A 25,754-nucleotide genomic window follows, 5' to 3' on the forward strand; every position below is an offset into this window, starting at 1 on the left:
CTCTTCAGCTGATAGCAGCTCTTCCTACAGGACGGCTGACAGTGGCTGATGTTTGATTTATTTCAGCATTGGCTGCTGCAGTTTGGAGTTGAGCAAGCAGGAAAACTGTGCTTTGAAGACCTTTCCCTCCTCACATTGTCCGTGCTCCAGAAAGCAATCCCTGGGGTAACAGTAGAGGACAGTCAATGAAAATTTCCCTCCAGGCTCCAACGATTATTTGTTGACCAAAAATAATACTAACCGTGATCCGAAATTGTAGTAATTAAAGGAATAATGTCCAAATTTAATTATTGGGCCCCTCACACAAGTAAATGGAATTATCTTCAATGGTGTTCCAGTTACACTGCATAGCTGCAGCATTCATTGACTGGCACTGAGAGCAAATATCTGTGTACTTGTAAACGTGGCAGCATCTACTGCAGCTTTTTGGGGAATAAATTAGTGGGAGGAAGAAGTAACTTCCTTGGCTGTGCAGAATAGCATTGCCTTGGTGCAGAGCTTGTACCCCTTGAGCATCTTGGACAGGATCCCTGCGCTGCAGAAGGGCAATATTAGCTGCCCAAAGAGTCAGAATGATAGAGAAATCAGCAGCTCTTCTCAGCTCATAGGCTGGGCAATGGGGAAGAGGTTTGGTCTCACACACAAGGTCTTCAGGAGGGCTGTGGCAAAGCTGGGAGTGGGCTTCCTGTTGGCAAATCACAGTGCAAGCGTTAATTGCAAAACTGTCTATTTTAGGACTGTACACAGATTTTATTTGACAAGCCAAATTCTGACAGTTCACTCTTCATCAGCAGAGTTCCTGCTCTAAATTACCAAGTGCCAATGGCACTCAAGGTAAAGCAGTGCGATAGTAACCACGGATTGTTTGAAGGTCCTGCCTCACAACGTCTATTGAAAATTGAGCATATAGGGCAAGGAGAAAAGAAAAAGCTGCATCCGTAGGAATCATTTTGAGCTGACACAATGCACTGTTGTGGCTTTTTCCCTTCACAGCTTGCGTGCAGCAGTTCAGCTCGTTCTGTTTTCCCTACCAGCTGCTGTATGAACAGTGCCCCTGTCAGCAGGAAGTTACAAAGAAATGAATGAAGACTGATGATTAACAAAGAAAGAGGGTGAATATTAATCATGGAGTCAACATTTGATGGGAGCACTGATGGAATAGTGGTCCCACTGGAAGTTGTTAGGAGTTGATTTTTATGCCTCTGGGCAGTAGCTTTAAACCACGACTCATGATGGAAGAGAGGTAGCTCATAATGTTTTAAACAGGCCATGGTGGAAAACATACCTTCTCCCTCCCCTCCCCAGCTCCTCTCTTTTGTTGTGCTACAATGAGAACAGAGTTCCACCATGCATCCTACATTTGCCCAGAGCACCGAAACTGTACAGATCAAACCCTTAAGCAGGCTCAAACAGGGACAGGACATTTCCATTTTTCCTTGCTGTTCTACCAGAAGTCTACAAAGTCGTCTGTGACAACACACTTCTATAGCGAAATAACTGAAGTATGAATTTTGGTTGTTTGCAACCTGATTCAAACCTCTTTGAAGGCAATAGGAGTCACAGCTCCACTACAGAGCAAAGCTCTCCTAACCTTGGCTGGAATTTCCTGTACCACACAAATTAATGAGCATACTTGCAATCAATACTGCATATGAAGTGCACAGCTGATACTCTCTTTCTTTGATATTATACAAAATCATTCATTATACCAGACCATTCATTTTTCTGATGAAAAAAAACAACTTGCAGATGCTGCCTTCAGGCAAGCTTCATCCACTTCCCAGACCCAACCACTGATCCAAAATGGAGAGATCAAATACTGTTTGGATACTGCAGATTTACTGCACGCATCAACTTTAATTGGACAGTCAGAAAAGACTTGCAAAGTCACTCGAGTATGGCTGCAGCCCAAAACTGAAGTTAATGTGAGTTGGACGCACACCAACATGCAGCTCTTCTAACAGTCCCATCTTACAAAATAAGCTGTTACATGTGTTTTACAATTTCTCCTGCAAGTGTTTCAGGGGGTGTTTTGGAGGGGTGGAGAAACAGCAAGGAAGGAAGAGCTGATATCAAATGTTGTAATTCTGTTGAAGCTAACAGGATACTGATGTGTCACTACGACAGTTTTCCAATGTTTCTGTGGTCCTCATTAATCTGATCAGCACTCAGAAGGATGCAGAAATCACTGCACATAGGCTCTTCCATGAACCCTGCTCTACAACTTAATCTGTGCCATAGGATGTTGTGTCCTCATTTGGCCATGCAACAGCAAGTGTGTTATTGTCCAGAGAAAGTTCTGGATTTCAAAACACAGGCAGCTTTCCTATTGCCTTTCCTATTTCCTACTTGGAGCACAATGTCAGGCAGATGACAATAGAAACCTGATAGGGTTTGCATGCATTTTTCTGGAGATTTAGGCTGCGATCTCTTGCCATTCAGCAACTATTCATCTCCCAGAATGAAGTGACTGTTCACAGGATGGTTACAGTTCCACTTATGTGTCCTACAGGAAGAAGGACAAAGCCAGAAGTGTCCCTTTAATTTCAGCAACAGTAAAGACAGAAGGGAGCCACAGCACAACTACTCACAAAGAGTCTGAGATTCAACAGAGAAAGTCTTACAAGTGCACTGAGGCCATAAAGAGCTGAACAGTAGAAATCATTTAATCCTCAGTGCTGCATTTTATCCACAACATTGGCCCTTCAACAGCCCAGAACCCTTCAGGTGCATTTCCAGAGCTGATTACTGCTGTTCCAGGCAAGTAATCTGCAGACACGCAGGTGATTTGCTGGGAAGCTGTCTGCTGCTGCTGCTCTCAGACCCTGCTCCCTTTTTTGCCTTTCAGTTTCCAGAGCATCCTCTGTGCACTAAAAAACGCTCCGTGCTTCTCCTCTTGCTTTCACAGCAGCTGCTTACAGAAAGCCAGCAGTACAAGAGGCAGCAGACACAGAGGCAGCCTTTATTCTAATACTCTTGCAAAACTGGGTGCTACCTTGCAAAGGGTACAATGCATTGCAGCTCCCCTACATAAATAACTTTTTAATGCACCTGTCATTTCAGATGTCACACCAGAGACAAGGTCAGGCTCGGAGAGAAATCAGCCTGCTCCATCCTTGACCCGTCATTCATCATGGCATGCCAAGCAGCCCAGCTGGTTAACAGGGAAAAAAACCTTATCTGAGCTCTAAAAGGGTCCCATTTCTGATAGGAAGAACTTATTAATAATACTCTCTGGAAAGCAGCGGGAGTTCTGATGGACAGCTTTGCAGGGACATTTTTCAATAGAGAAGCTTAAAACCCTATATCTATGCACCAGATCAGCAGGCTGGAGGAGATGAGAGGTTAATTTTGCAGACAGCAAATGGTGACTGTTTGTAAGTTATTAGAGAGGGAAATATGCCTTCAGTGTTATGGGGATATACGAGCCTTGCCTTCACCTTTCCCCATGTATCATGCTGCGTGTCATCATAGGCACGTTAGCACGTTGTGCAGGTCCCCTCAAATCACCGGGCAATAATTAGCATTGCCAACTGCTGGTTCTTACCTCTTTTACAGGACCCAGCTCAGTTCTTAAAACACGCACCCCCTGAATTCACATTAACTTCAGGAAAAGATTCCTGGGTCCTGTGGAGTTAAGAATAAAAAGCATAAAAGCTTTAAAAATGGCAGCTTTGTTCCTAATGCAGATAACTGCAGGCTTACGACAGCCTCAGAGGCTTCTGGCATTGGTGTGAGGGTTTGTGATTTGGGGGTGTGTGAGAGCAAGGAGAGAATGAGAAAAGGGAAAAGAGAAAGCAGGGGTAGATTCACAGTAGCTTAAAGAGCACTGACTGTGTGCTCGACAGCTCACTGACCTCGTTGGAGAGCCGAATGCAGGGCACAGGAGCCACATGGATTGGGTACGGACTCAGGCTGACCTCTGAAATCTGCACTCACAGCATTTTATGAGCTGATTGTTGTTAGACCCACAGACTAAGGCAGTTCATGGGCTCAAGAACACAGAAGCAAGTTCCCACGGCCTAAAGTTTCCAAATTGCATAGTAAAGGCTCATGTATGAGCAATTAAGCCATCGCAGCTCTAGAGTTTTCCACTTAGTTCAGCTTTATTTTGTTGCAAGCTGAATTAAACTGCTATATTACATTAGCAGATGTACCCCTAAGGAGCACTGCAGACCCTACCTACGGCTCAAAGAACAACACTGGGCTGGTTGGTGTCTGCTCTATCTGCTTTCTATCAGCTCTAGCATGGCTTCTGATATAGATATAGAAACTGTATTTTGAGATACAACACGACCATCTTTACTTAATGTCTACTTAATCTCTATCATGTCTACTTAAGACACCTGGTATGGGGATGTCACCTGAACTGGTGTTGCTCATATGCCTTCTGTTCTCCTTACTTAAACAAATTCTCACCTTGCCAATGCAGTGCAGTTATTCAGACTACGGCTGGGATTTTCAGATCCCAAACTCCTCATGGATGGCGCTGGCTGTACATACAGTCTCCTTTGAAACCCAGGGCCATGCACAAAGCCCTGCCTCACTTTCAGCAGAGCCACCCTCGCCCTCCAGCTCTTGCTATCCCCAATCTTTCCCCATTCCTCAGCTCAGCTCCCATCATCGCTCTCCCTGTGCCGACTCAGCGTCTCCCTTAGAACTCATTTGTTTGCTCTGAAATGCTTTGCTTCCTCTGCTTTGTTTCCCTGGACCTAACATTTTTATTTTATTTTATTTGCCTCCTTTCTCCCTCCACAGGGTGACAGCTATTTTATCACCTACAACAAGAAATGCTGAGCCTGTCGTGCAGGCAAAACATTTGCAAAGGGGCAGGGGGTACACAGAAAGCAGTAGGAAATTGATAAGGGTTGTAAAGTAGCTTTATAAAAATGCTGACAAGCCTGCTCAAGGCACAGAGCACCTGCACCTCTGCCCCCGGCAGCGCTTCCTTCAGATGCTCCTATTGTTTTCATTACTATTTGTGACTTGATCATTAATAAATTACTATTACTTTTTTTTTTTTTTTTTTTTTTTTCCTGTTGGCTCCAGCCACCAAGGGAGCCAGCAGGTGCACCACTTTTACAATTAGCCCTCTGTAATGCATGGTTGGCAAGAAAAGTTGTTCGCAAGCTGCAGACTTTACCAACTGCTCGATGGCAGCAACTAGAGGACAGTGTGCAGGAAAGCACCTTCATGTGGCAGCTCACACAGCCAGAGGGGTTCAGTCTCAAAATTGGGGTCCTGCTTGTGAAGGTGAGTGGTAGAGGCAGGGGAAGAACGTACACAGGCCATCTATGGGGTAATGAGATCACAGTAAGTCTTACTGAAACCATTATTTCCATCATCTAAGATACGTTCCTGGTTAGAGGCAGCAGTGCAACTCATTAAACAGGAATCTGACTGATTAAACTGTTTTGGTTTGAGGAGGGGAAGTTTAGCAGTGAAATCAGAAAGTTGCTTCTCTCCATCTGCAGATTGTGCTCACTCACAGGCAGGGCTCTGGCTTTTCAGATCAGTGCTGTTCTCTGCGTTTGTGTTGGTAAAATTATGGTTGTAACAAATTCCCTTTGTGATAGAATATCATTCCCTCAAATACCACCATCACTGCATTGTCCTGTCCAGCAGCAGCTAAGTGGCGCAGGCTGGGTGTTGTTTCAGTTCAGCCACATCAGGGATTATCAGCACAAGGAGTGTGCAGAGCTGTTGTGTAGTTTTTCCCCCCAAAAAAGACAGTGCAAAGCAGAAAGCATAAACCATTTGGTGATACCTATACAAGGCAAATGAAAAGTGAAAAATCCATTGCAAAGTAAATGACCACAGACCTCAGATCAGGCACGTAGCCAGCAATCCAGGGAAGCTGTGTATCTTTGTCTCTGAGACAGTTTTCTTCCAGTCCCAATGAACTCAGGTGTTTCACGTAGTTCTGATGGGAAAGCATGTTCCTCTCTTGGAGGAAGTCAGCTGGAACATGAAACTAATAAAGAAAGAGAAAAGAAAAAACATATATATTTAAGATGACATGCTGCTGAAAATCACCAGACTCAGAGCTTGCATTGAGCAGAGCAGGTTCCATTGATGCTGCTCTTCGGCCTTTGATAGCAGCTGTACAGGGTGCTCCAGAGAAGAACAAAGCAGCAACCCTGTGACAATCTGCCCCTTTTACTGCTGCAGGCACAGATCCAATCTGGGGACTGATTCATGCTTTGAATCATAAGATTAGAAGTCTTCTCCAGTATTTCCTTCCATAGAAGGAAATCGAACATCTCATAAGTGGCTTCCAAACAAGCATCCAGATTCCTTGCATCCTGCTAATGTGAACTGGACGTTAAACCAGCAGCCAAACAAAAAGACTGATTTGCTTTTCTCACACTACTTAATACCAGAATCAAAATGCATAAAATCAAAAACATTTCATAAGAACGTCTTCATTTGCAGACTCAAGTCACTATGAATTGATCATAACAAATACAGAAGACATTGAAAGCTCCTCTCCTGTGGCTCTCAAGGTCCAAACCTCTAATCTTGGTCACTGCATTTTCAGGCCACTGCAACCCAACAGGCACTTCTAAAAGAGCAGGAAAAAACCTAACAGGAGAATGCTGTCATGTCAATAGCTTTTCTAGTGAGTGTAATGAATGCAGACAACACAAGAGTACTTTGATAGAGGAATCCCATCTGTGTCTAACGAGTAAATCCATGCCGCGCAGTTTGCGTTCAGTGCAACCTGTTTCCTTCCTGAGAAAACAGAACATCAGGAGACTTTGAGGTAGAGAATTTAAGGCAGAACCAGTTGGTACAGCCTTATTCAGGATAAATATGAAAGCTCAAGGCAGATTCTCTTGCCCCTACTGTAATATATGCTATAAGTTAAGATCTACATGTATATCCAATCGCATTTGTGAAGGTAGGGAGGGGAAAAAAATCACCGTGTAGTTAGACACAATTAAATGAGTTACATAAAGGGCACATCTTTAAAAAAAAAAAAAAAAAGTCTGAAAACTTTGAAACTGAAGTGGAATGGAATAGCAGCATGAAATGTCAGAGCTGAGTTAAATCCCAGCTTCAGAATCAGTCCTCGATCCAGCCAGAATAGGTCACCCAGCCTTCATCCTGCCAAATTTACACTGTTTGTTGAAGTATGCAACTCAAAAAGTTAGAACCAAAAGCTGTCCCTCTCCACTGCAGCTCAAACACACCATTCTCCCTACTGAAAAACTGCCAGCGTTTTCTGTTTCCTCTTGTTCCCTTCCAGATTTATTCTTGCCATGCCCAGCTGTGAGCAGGGAAGTGAGCAGGGGGTCGGGGCTGTGCAGGCTTCATGGGGCAGCCCGGGCACTAGCTCCTGTATGCCTTGTGCAGACTCCATACCATGAAGCCATTAGAATTCCTCCTGCAAGCAGCATGCTGAGTCCCTTAGCTCCTTCCTTTCACTTGACCTGAACTATAGGTTCTGTTGGTTGTGAGCTCAATCACTGTCCTCCCCAGGTCTGCTATTAAACCTTGGCTCTAAGAAACCAAGAAATTAATCTCTGGTGCCCGACTTTTCGCAGCCCAGCGTGCTCTACAGCAGCTATGCACAACCTCTGATCCCCAACTGCACGGCCTCATCCATAAACAAAGGTACCTTGTGGAGTCTGGTGAACCCAGCTGATCCCTCACTAATATCTCCTGGAGCAAGCAGAGCCTTTCAGCTTGGAAGTTTTGCATTCTCTTACTCTTGGATTAAGAAATAAAACAAATTAAACGAGACCCTCACATCCCTACGGTCTTCATTTTCTACAGCACACCCATTGCAACGGGTGAAAAGCATTGCTTTTGCCAGTTACCAGACAGAGTGTTAGTGGGTGAGACAATGCCATGCATCCCTCTGCACTGCAGACCCAGCGTGGCACTGGGGCAGCACAGTGAGGAACAAAGCCACTGTGCATTTGTTAATCTGTCATTCACACTGACAGCTGTGGGTACACGCTGAGAGCCACGGGTAGGGGACAGCCACCAAACCACAGCCAGCAGCACTATCAGAGCAGAGCTGAAGCACCGGCACCTCAGGCCTGTCTGCAGTAATTTTCTTTTGCTGATAGTTACAAGAATCGCTGCAATATAAATTCCGCATGGAGTGCTGAGAAAGGAACGAGGCCCCGCTGCACCAAGCGCGGTGTTAGATAGGAAGAGATGACCATGTAAATAAATGGGGCACAAAGGAAGTATTTTTCCCAATTTTACAGGTGAGGAACCATGGCTAAAAGCCATAAATCAGTTTTATTGAGGGGATACAGGGTATTTACAGGAGAAATAAGAACTGAGCCTCAAATTCTTATCCACTGCTCAGTCCCATTTTGTTCCTTTTCTGCTTTGAGGGCCAACAAAGCCCACCAGAACCAACCTTCGTGTCTGCCCATACAGGATGAAAACTACCTGTGCTCCTCCAAACTACCCACCATTTGCATGGGCAGTTCACCTGCAATAAGCACTAACCCTGAGCACTGATGCAGGCTGCTTTGGCACAGCAAACTACTCACTGTGTGATCAATGCAGGCGAATATTTACTACCCCTTTATTTTTTTTTTCCTAAGTGCAAACAATAGAAGAGCTCCCTCCATTCTGCAATGCTCTCTTCTCCATATAAGCCATTCAGCATTCACCAATGCAATATTTTGTCATTTCAATAATCACCAGTTTATCTTTCCCCATTTTCATGGTTTCTCTGGAGACCTCTCCCCTCTCACCAGGCATTAAAGCACAAGCGGTAGATTTGGCATTTGCCACAAGTAAGGAAACAAAAGCCTTCACGATGGGAGAGAAAGAAAGCATTGGGAACCCTGCTGGGACAGCTCCACTCCCATGTGCTTCTTTCCCCTCCAAGTTTCTGCCTCCCCTCTTGCTCTGAACCAACTGCTTATATGGCAGTGCTCTGACCTGAGGGTGCAGCGGCAGAAACAATAACCCAAGTTATACTTTTTTTCAAGTCAAACATCAATTGTGCTTACAAGGCAAAAATCAGCAGTCCCTTTTCCTTCTGCCTTTATACTCAGAAATTCCAGACAGAGAACTCACTGCCTTCCCTTGTCACCCCTGTACTGCACAGCGGTGCTTCTCGCAGTGGGGCTGCAGGTCTCCAGCAAAGACTGAATTCCAGCAATGAGATGCCAGCCTCAAAGGGCAGTTGCAAACCCAGAAGGGAAAAGAGACATGAGATCACCAGCAGAACTACTTGTGCAGTGCTGTGGTTTCACCATCTAAAGAGCAGCCCCTCAGTAAACTCATTCCTTTTGAGGTCTTTGTCCTACGAGTCTCCCTCCTTGTAGCTCCCAGCCAAAAGCGCATGGAGCCATGACTGTCTCCATTGCAGAACCACTGTCCGCAATATTCCCACTCAATAATCTTTGTCGCAGACTTGAGACTATTTTTGGAAGCTTTAAAAATATCTAAGGGGCACCTTTTCTTTTTATTCAGACACAGCATCTTTTTATGTTTAATAGAGATTTGAAGAAGAAGAAAAAAAAATCTGCTTAGCATCAACATGCCTTTCTATTAAAAATAAAACAGCTGAGTAAGCAAGATGACTTGGACAGGAGAAAATTCTATTTATAGAAATGTTTACTATGGTTATCACAGGGCGATAGGGATGACTGTGAACCACAGGCTCTGCTGACAAGTGGTGATGAACCAGTCACAGGAGGAGGCCACACAACAGAGGAGGACTCAACAGCTTCCTAGGTCACACATAGATAGGGACATTGGTGTGTGTCCTGGAGCACGATAAGGATGAGCCCTGAAGGAACCCAAGGAGGTTGTGGCAATCAAGGCCAGGCTGGATGTGGCTCTGGGCAGCCTGGTCTGGTGCTTGGCGACCCTGCACATAGCAGGGGGGTTAAAACTAGATGAGCATTTTGGGCCTTTTCAACCCCAGCCCATTCTGTGATTCTGTGAACACACTCAGAATCACCACATGCTCTTCTCCAAATTCAGAAAGCTCAGGAGCTGCAAGAAGGAGTATGAATTCCTGAATAATACTGCCTCTCTCTTGTATTTTAAGCAGCCAACTAACAGAAAACTATTTGTGCTCCTTTACCTGCAGGTATGGCTATGGCAGGGAAGGACAACTGAGGAGCTCTGCAAGGAACTCACTTTTTTGGGAGCATCCACTGTTCCTGTGTGGCAGACTAAGCCTTCTCCATTCTGCATCCAAACTTAGGGATGTCGGAGGAGAACTGAGTCAGATCAGTTGGATTCTCTTCCAGGCCCTGCCACCAGCTCACTATGTGACCTTGCACAAGTCACTTCATCTGTTTGTGCTGAAAGCGTCTCATCTGCAAAACTATATCTACCTTTGTTAGAAAATGCACTCATTTATAGATATAGAACGATGAACATGAGCCAAATACTGCTGCCATCTTGCTCCTCCTGGCTCTCCATCTTTTTTTGACTGCATCATTAGGTGGTTTTCCCACCCTTAATAATCAGGGCTGCTTTTAATGGCCTGAGTGTTTTTTCTCCAGGTGTTTTTTTTTATGGCATCTATATAAGACAATCCAAGGAAACTACAGAATCATCTCTCCAAATTTCTCATCATGTCATTCTGCCAAAAACAACAGAAATATTTGCAAGCAGGTTGGATTCAGAGCCTTCCAGAAAGGTCCCCGTGTCTCACCTGCACCACCACGTCCCTCCTCTGCTGCTCAGGAGTTCTTACACGCAGCCACATTGCTCTCCATGGAGTTCTTGAAATGGTCCTCCTATATTTCTCTGAAAAATGACCATTCCCTTAAAATACGGCACCTCCTCTCATGGCACACTGCGATGTGACTCAACAGCACCAGAGTCGCAACTCATATTTCCACAGGGTGCCAGAATCTCAGCATCAAAGTGCTGCTGGCTCTGGACTATCATCTGCGCCGTAATTAAATTGAATCCACTCCTTGGCTTGGCTTTATCCCTGAACAATACCAGCGTTTGAGTAATACATTCTCAGGGCACTAATACATCACCCGGGCGATCCCTGTCCATGATGTATTGGCGCAATACATCAGAGTGCACTCCCGCTATAAGGATCTATGGGCATCATACATCAAGGTGAGGCTGAGTAGTGATGTATGGCTCAGAAGATGGTACCGTGCAGCAGTGGACCAGGCCAGGACCAAGAGGATAAAGGTTGGCATGGCCGTTAGCCGATTTCCCTGTGTTATAATGCTGGCACTGACCCAGCGTCTAACTTTAGCCCCTTATTTATTTATCCCAAAGCAACCTACCATTGGAAGCGCCTATCCTCGGATGCATCATTCTCACAGAGGTCTCAGGGGACTGCTGGTACACAATTAGCAGGAGTGTATTCTCAGCTTGATGTGGGGGGTTTTTAGCCCATTAACACTAATGGCAGCTGCAGCACCAGAGCTCCGTATATCACAGAAGACACGGACACATGCACACGCTTAGCTCTGTGCAAATCTCACCCATTCAAGAGGCACCTGAAGATTATTGGGAATAAAATAACCACAGAAAATTGATGGAAGCAACCACTTCATTGTTTTCCAATAATTACTTTCAAATATATAAAAATTAAACATATAAAACGTAGAAACACAAACCCACCCCAGCACACGGAGGCCAAGCCTTGGCCAGCCTGTAGGACATGAGGGGCATTGCAGAGCTCATAGCAAAGCATTGCTGGAATGCCTGAAGGCATTATCAGCTGGGGGAATGCTGCTTTAACCCACTGAGGCAGGAAGGAGGCAAAGAAGCATTTGCTGACAAAGTCCTTCCCTTCACCCCTCATTTTACAAACAGCAAAATAAAATTAAAGTATAGAGCAATATAAGCCTCAGTGGAGACAGTTGGAGATGTTTGCTCAGGAGAAAAATGGCAGAGAATAACCCTAAATGAGCCCCAAACACAGCTTTTAGTAAGAACCCAAGGGAGATGCCCTTGCCATGGCTATATGCCATGCATCACTGGAGCCTGCACCTGGGCACAGTCTTCCAGTGCTTTGGACAGCAATGTCCTGGGGAGCAAAGGTGGCTAAAACCAATCTCTGTGCTCCATACAGAGTCACTCGAGGTCTCACATAAAGCAGACTTATTGCCCCCATGAAAGAAATAATAGATCTAATAAAATACTTATATCCCGGCCAACATCTCTGCCCAGCCTGGTGAGCCCCCAGGGGTAGCGAGTGGACAAAGCCAACTTACAATGTGTCCTCCTATCCCTCCAGCCCTGCAGCATGCAACTGCTGCCCCCAGAGACCACCACAAGGAGACCATCCTCACAACACACAGACGTGAGGCTGTCATGGCCAGGGCTGATGCAATTTGGGCACATCCCTCCCCTGCCCTGTCACCCAGCTGCCTGGTTGGCAGCACGTGAACCCATGCTTTGCATCTGCATGAAGAGTTCAAGGCTGGCAGTCCTTAATAATATAAGCACAGCTGCTTCCCTCCACAACTCCCCTCAAATCAAGCAGCCAAGATAGCTTTCTGAATGAACGAGCTATCTTAAGGCACTGAGTGAAATAATTTCTCAGATGCTCAATCTAGTTTTTGAAACAATCTGGAAACAACATTCTCATTAATTACACACCACGTATCTGGAAAATGACAGCGCTACTGAGCTGACAGTGACAAGGAATCAGAAAATAGCTTGTGCAGGTGGAACAAGTCATGGACAAACCTTCGTGTCTATATGGAGGGGATGGACAGAGCTGTGAGGGGCAGCACTGCAGGTGCCTAGAGACCATTTGTGCAGCAGAGCCACAGTGAACAGTGGGTGATTTCACCCTCCTGGCACTCACAGAGGGAACTTCAAGCAGTGTTTCCCCTTTAAAAACCAAGACAAGCTCAGCCTGGACAATCATTCATATTTGCTTACTCCTTGAGCTTTGGTGCAGTGATTGCTTGCTGGTCTGGGAGCCTCCCAGCCATGTCATAGACCAAGAGGAAAGTCAGAGGTCTTCCCTGGGCTGAGTCCTGAGCAAGTCAATGGGAAGTAAATATAAACCATAAGCACTGAAGTAAGTGAAAATAAACTGTTTGGTGCATGCTTATACAATGACAGAAGTCTTTGCAAATTCATAAAATGGAGAACATGAAAAGCAGCAAATCCTTTTTAAAACAGGAAGGAAGTCAGGTAGGTGAGCAGGAAAAACAGCCCAGTAGTTAATGTGCTAATGTAGGACCTGGAAAACCTGAGTTTACAGGCCTGCAGTGGGCCCATAAACTTCTACATGCTATCACTGAAACTGGAGAACCACACTCCATTACCCCCAAAACTCAGGAACTGCTTATAAGAACTTCAGGAATTGGGTTAAATCTCACCAAAAAGGGAAAACATGCCTGTTCGACGGAAGCCAACAGCAGAAGGCAGGAAAGCTCACATCACTTGAAACCACAGCTCGCAAGGAACCCAAACTGCCCAGGAGAACTGAGCCCACAGCTCCATGCAAGGCAACTGATCCCCTTCTCAGTGCACAAGAAAACAATACTCTGACCTTTAAGTAACAATTTTAGTTGTATCAAAAAACTGAAGTGACTTGAGAGCCATTTCTCTTGCTCCCTGGAATCATTTACAAGGGGATTTTTGCACCCAGGCAGAGCATGCAGGCAGGGGGCTGCACCCAGGAGCAGTCCACGCAGCCAGTTTGCCTTGACAGGGAGCTGCTGGCTTCCTTTGCATACAGGGAGCAACCCGGTTCTGCTCAAGAACTGCCTAGTTTAGGAACACGCACCTCAGCAGGTTGGAGCCCTGCAGACAGGCTGCTTTCGTGAGAGAGGGCGTGAAAACAGATCAAAGTCTCAGAAGAAGTTTATTTTAAAGTATTTCCTACAGCCCGATCAGATTATGTTTTTAAAAGTTCAATTATCTTCTGATAAACTCAGCGGCCAAATTAGGAAACTAAATACAATTATTAAAGCATAAGAGAATAATTTCAGATCTGCTACAAGTGCCAATTCAAACTTAACAAGCCCACAGATCCTGGCAAGTAACTCCACACAGATCACTCAGCTTCATTTCAAACTAGAAGACCAGATGAATGCCTGGGATATGACTTACATTGATTCTCATGTTTTTAATCAAAACTTACACAGTCCTTTTAGCTGGCCAAACCCAGAACCAAGATTTTGTAGAAAGGTATTCAATTTCTCTATGGAATTGGGGGATTTGAGCAACCCCGTGCTGAGCTATCAAAGCAGTGCACAGAACTTACCTCCGGCGTGCAATGCAAAGCCTGAAAACTTGGAAGAAATATTTCACATAGTGCAGCATTTTGCAGAGCAATCTTTAATCCAGATGCTATCCCAGCAGCTGGGCTGATCTCCTCAACAACTTCAGTACAGTTCTGTTGCGGTCATTTTTTCCTGAAGAGAACTTCTAAACTCACATCTTGTTGGCCAGTAATTCTGAATTCCCATTCACCAAGTGACCAGCAATGCACCCTGCCATTATACCATATAGCCATGCTCACTTGGGAGCATGGCAGCTGATGTCCCACAGCACACACACATTCATCAGAAGGGAGATGCCCACAGCTGAGGTTATCAAGAGTGGAAACTTCAGTATGCAACAGTGCTGCAGGTGAAGTTTCATCTGACACATTTAACCTTACATATTGTTGCATTTTCTCTCTTCCTGTAGGCAGCGTGGGCTCCTGGACATCACACATCAGTGGCACTAATGAGGAGAAGTGCTGACCACCAGTCAAGAGAAAACGATACCTAACACACCATCTCAGTCTGTAGATTACTGATACCATCATGTTTAAAGGGCAAAGGCCAAAAAGCACGAGCACAGGACCCTTGCCTTTAATAGGGTTGCCATATATACCCAAAACAAAACATACTTTTAAGCTGCCTGCATTTATAAACTCTTGAGGCCCATATTTGAAGGAAAGGGAAAACCTTCCATGCTGACAACTCCTCCCAGCAAGTTACAGAAAGGAGGTATTTAGGGGAGAACATGAATTCCAGCCCCTGATGGAAAAACACACTCCTCTTGCAGCGATTTCTGTTGTTGTATTTTTGTATGGGGGTTAAAAAAGGTTTGATTTTGCAGTTTAGCATGTTGAGGCCTCTCAGTGCTCGCTGTCGGAGGGTGCCGATTACCCAGCTTCATTCATCAAAGTGTCACTTTTCTGACAGCCATTAATAAATATACTGCCAGAGCCCCTCACACCTGGCAGCCATGGCACACTGCAACACACCGCTAACCTAATTTGCTAATTGCTGCTTTCCCCATTAATTTTAGTCCTGTCTTGTTTGGTGTTGACATGGAGGGAAAAAGAAAGAAGAGTGGGGAAAAAGAAGCAGGCAAGAAAGTAAGCTTTGGGAGTTTTCTGATAATTTCTTCACTTGTTCTTCCCCCTCCATCACCATTTACTTGGGGGTATCAGCTTCCTTTTTATCCTTGCCCTTTCTGAGAGGGCTGGCAGCAATGGCAATTTGGGCACTGTGGTGTGAGGGCTTAACAAGCTGCACACCATGTGTTACCCACATACAAGCCCAGACTCTGGCACTGTGTTTCTCTCAGCCCCCCACCCTGAGCTCCCAGCCTATGGCTGCACAACAGTGGGGCTTGGGGTGCTCTGTCCCCCAGACATCATCGGTCTCAGCACTTCACACCTGCCAAAATCCCTACTCTGTTAATTCAATTCCCATCCACTCTCAAGCGAACATCACTCAGTTCCATTAATCATATGATTTTTCTGATAAATATCCTCTTTAAGGCCCAGGTACAGACCAAGTCCTTTGTGACTAAGCTGGACTGAAACGCAGGTCTCCAGCCGAGGTCAATTTAGACAAGGAGTACCAGACCCATCAAGCCTTCAGGCAGTGATGAATTATTGTTGCAGCGCTAGTAAAAGTCTCCCTGCAGGACACTCACCAAGCTGTTGTACTTGGACCACACATTGGGGTCCATATGCTCCAAAGCTTTTCCTTGCCTGATTAGGTCTAGTAATGGCTGCCCGCACCCACTGCTCCAGCTCTGCCTCCCCTTCTCAGGAACAGTGCTCAATCACTGGGGGCACAGAGGCTCCCTGGGCTCTGCACAGCCATCACTTGGCCACCAATGCTTGGTTAAGGACACAGACACCTGTGTTCTGCAGAGCTTTCCAGATCATTAATTCTTTTCTCCAATTAATGCAAGAAAAGGGTGCACTTACCCCACAGGTAAGGCCTGTGTGCATGCTCCTGTCCCCTCAGCCAGGCAGCTTGCGTCCATCTTTCTTGGTAAACAGAGCTTCCCACTGCCAAGACACTCAGACCACAACCACACAACATGAGGAATGGTCCTCTCAGTCTGGGACAGCATCCACTGCCAACCTGTGCCAAATACAAGAATTTTGGATGCTTCCTTAGCATTGGGAGGAAAGGAATGAAGGTGGCCAAGTTCCACCTTAAGTGGGTGATTGCAGTCTGCTAAACCCACAACAAATAACCGAGTCTCAAACACAATCCAAACACAGGGCATGTTTTAAAATTGCTTGCAACGAGACACTAGTAGATATGAGCATGAGAGGTTTTGCTGCTTCTGAGCAGACTTTGGTGCAAAACACATGTTTTTCCCTAAAAGAAGCAGAAGGTTTAAACAGTTTTAAATTGGATAATACTACAAGAAGGCTCAGACTGTTTTGAAATGATGAGCTGGTAAGAAAACCATTCTTTGAATCAGGATTATTACAATGATATTAGAGGATTAGCACAGGTCTGGGAGCAGGATTCAAGCAAACCTGCCAATTCTGGACATTGGACATTTTGACTGCCTTTGAACCCTTTAGCTATTCTGACAGTTAAAACTGCGCTGCCATGGCACAGCCCTGCTCCCAGCACTTACACCCACAGCTCTCCCTAAGCCACAGGTGAGATCTGTTTGTATTTCCTTTAGCACGGAAGGGCCAGGCTGGCACACACTCACCTTTATGGCTCGTTGCTACTCTGCCAGGAGCAGGACCCACAGGCCAAGCCTTCCAGGAGCCTTATAAGTCAAACACACTGTCCTGTTCCAAGTGGAGTTAAACAGGCCCAGTAAAAAGTAACAGCACTTCAGCTTTTAGCCAAAAGCCTCCATTCACGGCCCTTTAAAGTTAAATTTACTGCCTCCATTTAGCAACATCCCTGTGAAACTCCCTCCTGGTTCAGAACAAAACCTCTGTGCAGTTCAGCTGCGCTGTGGCAAACAAAACATTTCATCCTAGGGATCCAGCCATGCATCTGTCTGCCTTTATTCAGATCTCTGTGTCTCTTTATTCCCTTCGGTTTTCAACAGCTCCAAGCAACCAGATAGCACAGCTCGTCCTGCTCCCCACTGCTCACCTTTCTGCTATGGCTGAAGAGCTGATCACAAGGAGGAAAGCCACCAACATGTCTTTTTCCCCTGTGACAAAAGTGGATGCAGCTTTATTGAGCTTCTTGGGCTGCGTCTTCCACCACAGGCAGATCAAGAAAAACTACACAGGGCAGAGAATGAGTAAAATGATCAATGCTCTGCCCTGGAGTATGATAACTCCCATTTTTCAGGAGTCAAGGTTAGCTCGGGGCTTTAGCTGCTCTGCAGGATCAGCCCTGCCCTTTGAAGAACCAATTCGTTCCCTTGCACGAGGCTCACTGTGCCCTGACCCATCACACCACTGCATGTGCCACATGCTTTCTGCACACACACAGCCTTCGTGCTGAAGCCAAAAAGCAAGAAAGCAAGAAAAAAGTTTAGAGCATTTCCTAACAAAAGAGAAAATAAGGGAAAACATTCTGTTGAAAAATACCAGGTCAAATGGAGAAGGGAGTCCTTTCATCTTCCATGCTCTGGGTTGGTTTTATTACACTGCGAAGCCATTTTACTGAATTAGTATCGTAATCATGGCAGGATAATGGGGGTATGGAGCACTGCAGCACAAGCCAGATCCCTCAGCTGGTACAAACCAGCATGGCTCCATTAACTTCAGTGGAGCCAATTTATATCAGCTGAGGATCTGCCCTTTAGTTTTTACTACAGGAAAGCCAGACTACAAATGGGAGAAACCTATATTAAAAACAAATATCTTCAATCACAGCAGCAAGAATGTAGAAAATATTGGCTGAGTCAACTTTTATAGCAATGTTTTCTTTCTCTCCCAAGTGCTCAATTTTGAACACTCCCCTATAAAATTTTCCAAGCCTGGAGCAACTTTCCTCTTTCCTTTGGTTAAAGCCCACCTCACCTGATGGAGGTAACAAGGCTCTGGAGATGCTCAAGTCCTTTCCAGAGCAAAGTAGGGCTTAGGGAACTGGTAGCATCCCTGCACTGAGCCATCTCAGACCTCCAGCCTGCCAGCAGGGCAGTTGTGAAAATGGAGATTGGGCCACAAACATCTGCTCTTCTTGGGAAGCGTGACCCCTTCCCACAAGGAGAAGGTTACTCCAACAGCCCCCTTTAGGAATGCCACTGGGTCCCTCAAATGAAAGCGCACAGAAGAGCTCAGGGCCCCTCAGCAGCCTTGCAGCAAGCACCTTTTGTTCAAAGCCCAGAGCTGTTAATTAAAGGCTGGTGATTAATGATTAAACTCCACGTGGTTCCCATCTCAGGCTTAAAAAGTCCTCAGGATGCTGACTTTGCTGCAGGTTTCATTGTGAAGTTCTGGGATGTGAGGGGCTATTTATAGAGAAGTCCATCAGAGCACTGAAATGAGGTGCTCCTTCCACATAATTAAGAAGAAAAAGAAACAAAAATAGAATTTCCAAAAAGCATAAAGGTCAAATATTTAGATGAGGTAAATAAGTGATCTGCCTGTATGAGCTGCAGCCAGAAACAAGAGACTATTTCTGTGTGTGCTTTCCCCAGCTGGGCACGTTCAGTTCTTGGACTCGGGTTTCTACAGGCAAATATTCTCCTCTCCCAGGGAGTTCAGAATTCATTGTCCATAAAGATCATGGATCCTCATGCCATATTGCATTCATGAATAACGAATACAAAGGATTTCTACATGCAGGATCTGATGCGTGGATAAGGGCAGCATTTATCCATCCTGCTCACACCCTGGCCTCTCTGCACCCAGCTCAGCCTGAGTGGCACAGGCTGTGGAAATGAAAGCTGGAGATCTCTGAGTTCTACATTGTTGTGGATTAATGTTTTTGGAAGCTTTGAAAACTGACTGAAGTTTAAATTATTTTAAGACACTGGTAATATAAATAATCTGGGTTCCTAGCTTTTGGTCCTTGCTGACCCATGACAGGCCAGGTTTCTTTCCTGATTATAAACTCTTTCTCTGACCGCATTCTATTAAAGAAGGTTGGTTTTTCCTATGAACGTTTGGAACAAACCTCTCTTCTTACAGAAATGTATATACTAGAACTCTTCCCAAAACTAATAGCTCCTCATGGCACTGAATAGCTGAGTACCATACCAAGTCATACAAATGTTTTCACAGCTCCTCGTTTGCTTCAGCTCAGCAACCCACAAAATCTAGGAAATGATGGTTGGAAGGGCCCTCTGATCCCACCTGCTGCTCCATACTGTTGCCAGCACTAGGCTATGGTTTTAGTTCCATAAATAAGATGGGCCGCTTTGTCCTGTGCTATACCCATACAGTTATTTCTTAACCAAAGGCAGCTGTGCTGCTCAAGCATGATTTGCCCTTCATAAACCCATGCTGATTTTTCAGATTCTCACCTTGTTCCTTCAAACCCATGGGTCTGAAATTCACCTTTGGGTGGATTCTCTCAGACCCATACATTCAAATACATCTGACTTCTCTGACAAGCCCCTGAACGCCCATTCCTCCACTTTTGGCTGCCCTTTTCCTTCCCATGATGGTTTTGACAAGAACTTCATGTACGTTTTCTTTGGTTTCACAACAAATGCATCAACAATAAACCTCTGCTGAAACACCATATTTTCAAAACACAAGCTGAAACAAATCAATGTCTCCTCACATAAATACTGCCAAGTCTGAGCCCCACTGCCACCATTTTACATCTTCCAGTCTTCCCGTGGTGCAAAAATGTTTAATTGTGGTTTGGGGTTTTATCTCTCTCCAGCCTTCAATTGTACTTATGGGATGCATGTTAGACGTATTTACATTGAAAACTTAGATAGGAGATCTCAGAGCTTAGTTATGCCCTGTCACAGTGCTGTATATCTTAGATAGCTTGCATAGGTTTCAAGAGATTGCAGATTATTTTTATCTCCTTTTGTCCTCAGTAGTTAGCAAAAAATTTGGGTACTTGCAAGTTTTCCTCTTGTGTAAGGGGAAAAGGACAAACAGCGGAGTCAATGAGCAGATCCTGTCTGTTCACAAAGGACACTGAATGTCCCTTTTTCCCTTCCATGGCATTAAATATGAGAAGATTGCTGTGCAGAATTGCCCACACTGTGGCTCTTCTGATCAACACTCAGATCCAAATCCTCCCTCTAGTTTTTCTGACAAAACTATATTCGCAGTATATTTTGCAATGCTATCACTTTCCAATTTCATGGTCTTTCTACAAATATAGTTTATAAACCAGTCCGTAGCTTTTCCATGTATTCCACATGCGCCTGTTTCATATGCAGAAATATTTTGGGGTTTTGGCTGGTGGCTGCTATCATTTGAGCTATGTGGTTTCAAAAATGTCTTCTTACAACTATCCTAGTAAAGGAGTGGCACTTCTGCTTAGTCCATAATGTTACATGACTGGAATTCATTATATGGTTTTCTCTGCTTTGCTTTAGCTTGTGAAAGAATGCATTTGCAACACAGTGCCCCAGGCAGTTCATCAGCACCAGGGCTCAATCCCAGCATGACAGACATTACAGAGTCATGGAATATTCAGAGATTATATTCAGGTTACCGACACTGTGTGTATATCCTTATCCATCCTAGTGATGGTTCTCCTGGCTCCATGATTAAGATAAAAACTGCTTCCAGGGAAAAGAAAGAAAGGAAAAGGAATGGAAGATGCCTTTCGTGGTTAATTAATGCAAGCCTTGAACGAAGTACAATGAATAGGTCCGTTCCAGAATGGGAATAATTAGCCCTTTAATTAAACTTATCTTGCTGCTAGACAAGAGCAATGCTCAGCAACACCTGGCCTGGAATGTTCCCGTCTCTGCAGGCAGCAGATGGAGCACACAGACATGATCCACCTCCCTCCTACCAGGGACACGGTTGCCTGTGCCAGCAATTAAGGTCTGGGACAATGTCTGAATTATTGTGAACTCTGCCAGATATTTCCTAGTCCGATTTGTTCTCGGTAGGTAAAGCAGGACTTTTCTTGCTGCTGACAGTCCCCTCTTCCTTACCTTCCTCTCTGCCATTCTGAGACATGCTCCCCTTTTCATCCTTGGCAATGCAGAAATGAACTCAGATTTTGCAGCGACTTGCATGCAAGTATTTCTCAAAGACCTCAGCGGGGCTTTGCTGGAACAAACTCATCCAGGTGGCAGCAAGTGCAGTCCTGAAGGTGTTAACCTCCAAGATAACTGCTTCTTGGACCCTTTGGTACACTGATGGGGAAATCAATGAGATGTCAGGCCTTGGGGGATCCTTTTCACATCCCTCCTGAAATCATTACAATTAATGACAGAAATGGGGCAGCTAAAAGCCCATCTGATTCTGTGACCTTCCTCCAACCAGCAGCCAGCCTGGGAAAAACAAAAAGTAGGAGCAAGTCAAGCAGCCTTAGCAAGATACGTAACAACATATTCAGTATCTAGTAATAACATTATTCCCATGTATCAGGATACCGGAACCCAGGCAAACTTCCATCTCCCATTACTGCATGGCAAACAGCTCCTTAATGTAACCATATGTCATATGAAAAAGTATCATCTTTTGTTTATATTAAATTTGCAACCTGATAAATCATTATAATGTCTTTCATTTTCTCTTGTGAGAAATGCAATGATCAGGTTCTCCCTACGTGTTTCCTCCTGGCAGCTCAGGCTTTTATTCACTTCTATCACAGCAGAGATTCCTTTTCCAAGCTGAAGAATCCAAAGTTCGCATCTCCATAGAGAGTGACTAATTATTTTGTATTTTTACATCACCTTTGTTCCCCTTTGCTCTACCCTTCCGATTCCCAACATGTATTTGAGATAAGAGGACAAAAACATCACTGTCTATTCAAACTGTATACACACCAAAGGGCAAAACCAATGCATGTTTCACTCCCTAAAACATTCAACTCGGAAAGGCTTCCTGGTTGGTTTGCAGCGAAAATGTGCATGAATTTTCCACCCAACAGATTCATTTTTAATGAGTAATGTTCTTTATCTGAGCATTTAAGAACCAAATAAAAGATTCATCCAGCGCTCTTAGTGTAATTATTTTGCCTATCCCACATATCTACATTAAGATTAAATGGCACAAGGAAAGCAGTTTCTGCCATAGCACCATCAGCACAAAGGGGACTGTTAAACATCCTGAAAAGCCAAAAGTTACTGCCTTTAAAATCTGGATTGCAAAACCAATGAGAAGAAAAAAAGTTCTGTAAGGATAAGGATAGAAACACTGGGAAATGTAAGGCTCACACTGAGGCATTAGAGTTGGTTGAATAATAATAAAACTAGACTCATTAATATGTTCACAAATAAGCATGCCAGATTTCTGGGGTGACATTAATCATGGCTCGCAATTATTCACTTGAAAAATCAGCATGAGAAAATGAAACATGATGTTTCATCCATTTTAGTACGCTTTCATTCTGTGAAAATTCACACCAGAATTTAGTGACTATTATTCTCTTGTTAGGAAAGGTTCTCTCATCCTATGCAGTAACATTGATTTGGAGTCTATTAGAACTAAACGAAAGAGAAAAACAGTGTTCTAGGGTGAGCTCATCCAATTCCAAGAAGGAAAAAAAAGGCATTTTATTAATAAATTAGAATATTTACCACTAGGCAGAACGAAGCGACTGAGTTTCTAACTGATTCTTCACAGGAAGCATTTTATTTGGAGCACTACTTATTTTTCAAGCGTAAGACAATCATTGACCATAAACAAGAGCATAATGGCTAATAAAGTGATCTTTAAGTCAGCTGTATCCATTTGTTGGAATATTCTGCTTTGTTTCATCCCCTGTTTAAAAGGAGGAGGAGACAGATAAAGTAAAAGTAGAGAAAGGCTCTACACACAAACCAGGCAGCTGGAGGGAGGTGGCTGATTGCTTTACTGAACTATATTCACCATTTTGTTACTGGGATGGAGATATTTGCAGTTCAGTTAACATCTGTGCATCAGCTGCTGCTAATATTGCACCCCAAAGCCCACAGTCCCCAATACTTTCAACTCTCCAACACAAACATCTGCAAACACAGTGTAGTTGAGGTCAGAAGATGTCAAAACCTACATCTTTCTTCCAACATCCTTGAACCATGATCCCTGTCAATGTATGACCAGCGTTCCTTAGGGCACAAAAGGAGAGGCAGCTCCATACTCCAGAAGTATTACATCCAAAATGCCAGTTGTGCTTCTGGATAGCCAGGAGACGAAAGCTGATTCTGATCACCAAGCAATAAGGAGACCAGGGGTGGAGGTAAGCAGACAGTCCTATCTGAGAAAAGGACACAGCCTCACAAAAGCATCTGTTGGATCATGGATCCATTCGCAGCTCAGACCTTGCTTCTAACCCCTGTCCCCTTGCCACATCTCCCTTCCTTTGGCTGCAAAAGCCTGCAGCAGAACCCAGCAGCCCAAGGAGACACTCTGCTCATAGCATACGCAGTCTGAGCACAATTAGAAACACAAATTGACCATTACGTCCTTTATTAATCTACTCTAATTTTTATGGTGTGAAAACACCCAATTCCACTGCTTTGGCTACTGGCCCCGAACATAACAAGTTACATGGGGCTTGTCTCATCAAAATATCATCATGTCTAAATAGAGGATCTGTCTGAACCACAGTGAAAATGAGTAATGATCACAATTATGGGCCGTATAACAGTCCAATAAAATCTAATTAAAATGATCCACATCCCATCTGCCAACAGCACATAAGCAACACCATCCATTGGGGGGGACAAAGGGGGAAGTAAATAACACTGTCTTCTTTTTTAAAATACCAAATATTTCAAGATGAAAAAGCTACATGTATTTTATCACCAGCACCAAACTGTGCTGCCGAAGAACTTCTGTGATGACTTAGAGCAATTCCTTGCCCTAAAATTATGAGATATTTTGGGGGTTGCTCCATGAGAGAGCATCCCACGAAGAAGTTCCCTCAAAACAAACTTCTCAGCAAGTCTGTGCAGTTTGAGTCCCTAGGCATATTTTCAATTGAACTTAAGCACTGAAAATCCAGGCTTTTAGTAGATCTTAACAACATAAGTACATCTGTACCAGAAATGACTTTGGGGCATCATTCCACTGGTTGTTCTATTCTCAGGACAGCAGGCAAATAAAAATAGCATCATGTCTTACTTCCCATCTCCAAATTTGGAACCTTCCTGGGCTTTCTACAGCCGGTAATAAAAACAGTTCAAGTGACTTTCCACCTCCCTTTCTCAGGCATCTGTTCTCTGCTTTGAGTCTGTGAAGCTAATACTATGCTTTCTGATTACACAAACTATGAGGTTACCAATAAGAAAAGTTGTCAGTGGGCAAAACTGTATCACCTTACTACCCAAGAGCAGAAAACGTTTAGACTGACAACATGTTCCACTTATCTTCCTATATGTTAAAGGGAACCCAAGAACCAAAACAGAAAAAAACTGAAGTTTAGGGGGAAAAAAAGGGTGATGAAGTCAGATTTAGGATGGAAGCTAGAATACATTTTCTCACTCAGAGGGGCTATGAAGTGCAGTACAAAGCCATGACTGGAGAGAAGCCAGGATGAGAGTAAAGAGGGAGCAAGCTGGAGACCAGGAAGTGTAGGTGCTTCAATGCACTTGAGATGTCTTTAGGAATAGTGAAGATTACCCTCAAAGCAACACTCAGAGTTTGAATACTTTTCCATATATTAAAGAGAAGTGAAACTGGAGACAGCCCACCCCAAACTGCAGGCAGCAAAGCTCATACTAGGTTTCAATACATTTGTCTGACTGTAGCTTGAGCTTTGTTACAAGGAACCAACCAGTTTTGGATCCAGATGCTGTCTAGAACCCACCTCGCGGCAAACCTACGTAATAACAGCAAATGTGCACTGCTTTAGCTGAGCTATTTACCAATGCCAAAAGTTAGGATCACTCTTTTAATACCTACTTTAATTGCATTTGTGTTCTGTAACTGATAGCTTGATGAAAGGATGAAAACTCCTCCTTTTCTCCATAGCGCAGCTGTTCTTTATGGTTGGCTTTGGCCTTGCAGAGTAGATGGTTGCTGGTGATTTGATCCGCATCCTTGACCAGCATTCATCCAAGCATGGATAACAGTCTGCAGCATTGGTTCCTTGATGTTAAACCATTCTGAGCAGTTCTTTCTGCATTTACAAAAACAGATGCAAAGAAATAGATGTAATTCAGTCTAGAAGCTGTGGGACCCATTCCTTAGTTCAGTGGGAACTCAGCTTTCACTCCAGCTCTGGTGTTTTCATTCAAAAGAAATGTTCCTTGTTTGCATGATATCATCCTAAATGTATCTTGCAACCTCATCCTGTTATCACTGACTTGAGAACCACAGCCTTGGCGAGCTCCTTGAGTGCTTGTCCCAGGAGCACACATGCTGCTGCCCATCCTCTATTCTTCCTTCACATCAACTACAACTGCACTCTGTGTGCTAAGTCCAAAAATATTGCTTTTATACTTGAAGTTAAGAATGCTATCTCTTGAAATTTTATTCAACAATCAATTTGTATATAAAATCCTATGAATGTCTC

At 44.3% G+C, this 25,754-nt stretch overlaps 2 long non-coding RNA genes across 3 annotated transcripts in view; one reads left to right on the forward strand and one right to left on the reverse strand.

The window, feature by feature from the left end:
* The window catches only part of LOC146756367 (uncharacterized), a 499,728-nt gene that overhangs the window by 325,896 nt on the left and 148,078 nt on the right, over positions 1-25,754 (forward strand). The gene's annotated exons all lie outside the window — the stretch shown is intronic.
* On the reverse strand, positions 556-17,352 carry LOC146756378 (uncharacterized). Of its 2 annotated transcripts, none has more exons than XR_014937458.1 (5): positions 17,301-17,352; positions 16,151-16,310; positions 5,823-5,974; positions 3,548-3,627; positions 556-685 (listed from the first exon to the last, which is right to left on the reverse strand). It is a non-coding gene; the product is annotated as an uncharacterized LOC146756378 (long non-coding RNA). The 2 variants fall into 2 exon arrangements; XR_014937459.1 differs by lacking the exon at positions 556-685 and adding an exon at positions 2,358-2,506.

Source organism: Coturnix japonica, chromosome 27 (assembly GCF_054131305.1).
Source record: "Coturnix japonica strain WE chromosome 27, WE-NBRP24, whole genome shotgun sequence".
In the NCBI taxonomy this organism is placed as follows: Eukaryota; Metazoa; Chordata; class Aves; order Galliformes; family Phasianidae; genus Coturnix; species Coturnix japonica.